Consider the following 6000-nt stretch of genomic DNA (forward strand, 5'->3'; position numbering starts at 1 on the left):
GGACTCTAAATTACATTTAAGTGACCTAAAACAAAATGAACCATTAAGCCATGCATTAAATAAATTTTAATCCTTGTACTTCAAATGAAATTTAGTCTAAGTTCAAAATCACTCAAATGGTTCAAACATACAGAAGAAAAGAAATACATCACCTCACTTTATTAATGAATTTGACCAGCATGTGGCTAAAACCCGACAGGGAAATTAGAGTTCAATGAAAATGTAACATGGTTGAGTGGGAAATGTAATTTTTCTCTTATTCCTTATTTTTTTCTTTTTCAGCATGACGGAACGACCCTTACTGCCTGGCTAACATGTCGAACTGCCTTGTTGAAAAGTGTGGGTTAGAAAAGCTATTCGACAGTCAAAATAAATAAATAATATTTATAAATATTCAAGCTATCTTAATGGCCCCCTGGAAAAATAAATGGACCCATTTCTAAAATAAAATTATTTTACAAAGTTCCTAGAAGCATAGCCTTCCTGGTTAGAATTTCTCAATTTTCTAAAAAAAATTAATAATTCTTGCAATCCCACCTGCTATATATATATATATATATATATATATATATATATATATATATATATATATATATATATATATATATATATATAAATATATATATATATATATATATATATATATATATATATATATATATATTTATATATATATATATATATATATATATATATATATATATATAATATATATATATATATATATATATATAACCACTCCAGGCGTATCTTATATATCTATTCTAAGTGTCTAGCTGTTATCCATCTGTCTCCATATCCATCTCACGACGCTCACTGGACACAGAATGGATGGGTTAGCCAGAAGATGAACAGAAAAATTCTCCAGTGTCATACAAACGCAAATGACCACCATGTGTCTGTGTAACCCCACGTCACCCTCCTTTACCACACTCCTGCATCTGCCCACTAGGCTGCGCTCCACGCAGGAGCAGGGTAAGGCGAGCGAGAAGAAAGACATGAGAAACACGAGGCGTTTATAACCAAAAGGGAAAGCAAAAACAAAAACAAAAAAACAATAAACAAATTCGCTATCACTGAACAAAGTACGCTCGAGCCATCATCATCCCTACATAATATAACTTCCATTTGGAGGATTGTAAAGGGCACACCAATTCCATCTCGCATAACCAAATGCGACGCCTAACCCAACGGGGCAGGTCAGACAGACGCCCCATGAACTAACGCAGTGGCAAATGACCCTCCACACACCACAGTAGCAAGCCTAGGATAGAAGCTTCTTAGAAGGACCTTAACACAAAGAGGGCGGGGTCTAACCCACCCAAACTCGTGGTCTAGTCAACATGACGCTCTCTCTCTCTCTCTCTCTCTCTCTCTCTCTCTCTCTCTCTCTCTCTCTCTCTCTCTCTCTGACTCTCTTTAAGAGTTCGTAATGCACATTAAACACGCCCTGACAGCCTCTCACGTGACGCGATAATCATGTATGACTAAACCAACTCACCAAACAACCCCCCACCCCACTACTTCCTTCCTCCCCAAGGACGTACATGATGGAGACGACCCCCTAAGACAGCATATCCCCCCCCTCGCCCTATATCATGGCAGCCACTCCTGAAAAAAAAATATATATATATCTATATACATTCGTAATCTCGTCGCAGACGTACTCTGTGACACACTTATGAGTGATTACAGTCCAAACCCAGCAAAGTACCAGCTGCATACTTCTTGCCCTCCAAGAGACAAAGTCACACCCTAGCTCCTCCTCATGGACACACATGATGTAGTCTACCATCACTATCAAAACACTATCGCAAGGTACCATGCTATATAAGACCTCAAGGTTTTAAATACAAATATATATAGACAAAAGATATAGATATAGATATTGCCATGATATTTGACTTTTTCTTTTCACATACCTAACCAGAACACTTAGCAAAGTTCTAAAGTAGAATGAAATGCTTTCACACATAAGACCTCAAATCTCATGGCCCACATGGTACACCACGAATGTATATATATTGGGTCTTCACGAATGTATATATATTGGGTCTTGGAATTATCCCTCAAACACGAGAATGATATATAGAGAAGACAAGTTTCACAGCTGGTTCTTAATCACACTTTGACGTCAGCCTTAACGACCCTGGCAATTGAAAGGCTTTTAAACATCCCCATATAGCCAACCCCACACACATCAAACTATACTTACCATACATCTAAGCGCTGTGTGATACGAAGCATTCACATGCCCCCCTTTTAATGACCCAGATGTTCATTCATATTTCCACACATTAGACAAAATCTGCATCTTGTATGACTTTAGATTATCAATAAAACATTCCAGTTAAAGCCATAAACATTAACATGAACTGTAAACACTGCACGTATTAAACATGTTAAATAGCCATACAGAACATTTCGAATCGACAAAGCTGAAATCCAGTGTAGAATTTTTACAAATGTATTTTCAGTCTATATAATTCCCCACACCATTTAAGGTGAACAATGTAACCACCTTGGAACGTAGTTTACCCCCAACCATCAGCCACTCTCTAACCACGACCTAACACCTTCCTAACAACCCTTTTACCCTGGCATTTCACCACTTAGGAGGAGGGGGGGAAACAGGGTGAGTTCTAACAGCAAACAAACCAGGATTTCACTTCAATACTTTACGTACAACTTGAACAGACACTTCACGGCTAACAGGGTGGTTATGTCATACAACGACCCTATAATGAATGACTAACAACCCATCCCTTATTAATCACAGGTCATTCAAATAATCCAACACACACACACACACCGCTTTCTCTCTCTCTCTCTCTCTCTCTAACTTACTAACTATCGCCCTCTCTAACTAACTAACGCCCTCTCTCTCTAACTAACTAACTAACGCCCTCTCTCTAACTAAATAACTAACTAACGCCCTCTCTCTCTAACTAACTAACTAGCTAACGCCCTCTCTCTCTAACTAACTAACGCCCTCTCTCTAAATAACTAACTAACGCCCTCTCTCTCTAACTAACTAGCTAACGCCCTCTCTCTCTAACTAACTAACAAGCTAACGCCCTCTCTCTAACTAACTAACGCCCTCTCTCTAACTAAATAACTAACTAACGCCCTCTCTCTCTAACTAACTAACAAGCTAACGCCCTCTCTCTCTAACTAACTAACGCCCTCTCTCTAACTAAATAACAAACTAACGCCCTCTCTCTCTAACTAACTAGCTAACGCCCTCTCTCTCTAACTAACTAACTAACTAGGTAACGCCCTCTCTCTCTAACTAACTAACTAACGCCCTTACTCTCTAACTAGCTAACGCCCTGTCTCTCTCTCTCTCTCTAACTAACTAGGTAACGACCTCTCTCTCTAACTAACTAACTAACGCCCTCTCTAACTAACTAACTAACTAACTAACGCTGTCTCTCTCTCACTAACTACCTAACTATCTAAACACCTCCACTACCGGCCGGCGTGGAGAGAGCCAACCAAGGCCATGAATGATCCTAGGCTAGTTCGCCCCCACAGCGGCGGGGCGGGGGGAAGCCTAGACGTCAAACAGTATTTACCTTGCAAAAGGCAATGCCCGACACTGGAATCTAGCCACATTCCTAGCATGGCAAGATGATGTAGTGTACTGGAGGAGAGGGAACGGTGGCAGGCACGGGGCTGGGGCACGGGGCGCACGGGGCTGGGGTGGGAGGGAGGCAGGCACGGGGCTGGGGTGGGAGGCAGGCACGGGGCGCACGGGGCTGGGACTGGGGTGGGATGGAGGCACGGGGCGCTGGCTGGGGCTGGGGTGGGAGGCAGGCACAGGGCTGGGGTGGGGCTGGGGTGTGGGGTTAGGGGTGGGTTCTGGGGCTAGTGGGGTGGGTTAGGAGGGTGGGGTGTGTGGGGTGGGGGGTGTGGAGTGGGGTGTGTGCGTGTGTGTGTGTGTGTGTTAGCCAAGTCTACGCGCTGCCTCTGCCCGTCTTCGGTTTACTCTATCAGTGTACCCAGCAGCCCCGCTAGAGTGAACGCGCCAGCGCCTTAGCCCATTCCCGTTATTACGAGCCGTGGACTTCCGGCCCCCCCCCACATGCTCCACCCCCCACCTCCCCACCCCCACACCTCCCCCCTCTCTCTCTCTCTCTCGCGGTCATGGCCGCTATCACCGATTGGGTCATTTCGCGACGACGACGACGACGCCTGTCCGTCGGAGGAGGAGGGGGAGGGGGGGCGGGGGGTGCGCGTCGGGGCGGCCGCCGCCACGGATATCTCCCCCCCCCCCTCCCCCCCAGAAAGCTCGTGACGATATCGTCGGAATTTTTTTCTACAGTTCATCGCCCCGTTTAACAAACTCACACAGTCGCGGGCCGCTACGCCCACACATCTCCGACCGGGAGAGAGAGAGAGAGAGAGAGAGAGAGAGAGAGAGAGAGAGAGAGAGAGAGACCCCAAGTCTGGTCGGCGATTTCCCCCTTTCCCCTCCCCCCCCCCCTCCGCTTCGTAGCGCGCGCGCGCGTGTTGCCAAAACAAAGCAGGGCGTGCAGGGAGTGGGGGGGGCCGGCCAGCGCCCCCTCTCCGGTCTTGCGACGGCGAAGGAATGGCTATTACTGAGGCACTCTAGCATCTGTACCCAACTTTATAAGGTATGGTATTCATGTAGAAGGAATGTATTCACCAAACCAGTTGTTGGAGGAGGCACGGGGATGTGAGCCGCGGTCGGAGGCGCGGCAGAGACCAGGTTGGCTCGCCGCGCCGTCGGTGGGTTGGGCTGTGTATTGCAAATGCTTGTTGACCCCCCCCCCCCCCCAGCTCCTCCCGCCTCCGACCCTCCCTATCGCCCTCTCTCCCTCTCTCCCTCCCTCAGTACTCGCTCGCCCATCCCTCAAACCACTGTCCCACTCCCTTACAGGGGTGGGTGGGTGGCTAGTTTTGGGCTGGAGCGAAGGGCTACTCTATCCACCGAGTTACATGACCTACCTTAGCCATTGCACAGAGGCGACAGAATGAAGAAGGAGGAACCACATACTTCAATCACTATATCGAACGAACCATCGCGGTTCCAGCATCTGAAAAAAAAACCAACCCTCTTGATGAACGAACCAGTCAACAAGGTCTATATTCTATCCATGGATAGCTACAGATAGCTAACATCTATCCAACGTATAGTTAAGGACGAATCAAAGCGCCTTTTAGGGTTTCTCCAAGACATGAACAATACCATACCATACATCAGCTGTAAAAGCCCAACCCCCTCATTTTCGCCAACCGATTAACAACGGGAATGGGGGAAAATTTTTTTTTACCAGGTGAGAACGAACCACAACCCCGAGAAAACGTTACAACTGTTACTTCCCCTTCCCCTCCCCTCAGCCATCTGGGTGACGCCACAACTCACCCCCCCTCCCCTCTGTTACTCCCATCCCTAGCATCTGGGTTGAGCACATCACCCTCCTCTGTTACTTCCCCTCCTAGCCATTGGGTGACGCACATACACAACACCCCCCCCTCCTCCCTTCTGTTACTTCCCTCCCTAGCCATCTGGGTGACGCCACAACTCACCCCCCTGCCTCCTCCTCCTCCCGCCCTAGAGAATGCTACACCTGTCGGTATACACCCACAGTACAGGGTTGCTTGACCACCTGTTGGTATGGGCGGAAGATGGTGGCTCCTCGTTTACCATTACCCGGCCCAACCATTCCGCTCCGACATCCCACAACTCACGGGCCCCCGCCACAGAAGTACACTCGAAGCTAAGAAAGACACATACAAGTCTATTCATCATATCTTCTCCTTCTTCTTCTTCCTAGACTGAGCTCAGGACCTTATCCTATGACGGGAGTCCTTCTGCTGTTACCCCAGGACCTTATTCTAAGACGGGAGTCCTTCTGCTGTTACCCCAGGACCTTATTCTAAGACGGGAGTCCTTCTGCTGTTACCCACAAACTTTACGAAAGCTCCTGCAATCCTATGGCTGCGTTACTTTCCATGTAACGAGGCTGCGTT

At 46.9% G+C, this 6000-nt stretch overlaps 1 long non-coding RNA gene across 1 annotated transcript in view; it reads left to right on the forward strand.

Annotated features, from left to right (window-relative positions):
- The window catches only part of LOC139757508 (uncharacterized), an 89563-nt gene extending 89170 nt beyond the window's left edge, over positions 1-393 (forward strand). Inside the window, exon 3 of the long non-coding RNA XR_011714644.1 lies at positions 283-393. This is a non-coding gene — a long non-coding RNA (uncharacterized lncRNA). The remainder of the gene's footprint in view (positions 1-282) is intronic.
- Positions 394-6000: the final 5607 nt, after the last annotated feature.

Source organism: Panulirus ornatus, chromosome 27 (assembly GCF_036320965.1).
Source record: "Panulirus ornatus isolate Po-2019 chromosome 27, ASM3632096v1, whole genome shotgun sequence".
NCBI classification, from domain to species: Eukaryota; Metazoa; Arthropoda; class Malacostraca; order Decapoda; family Palinuridae; genus Panulirus; species Panulirus ornatus.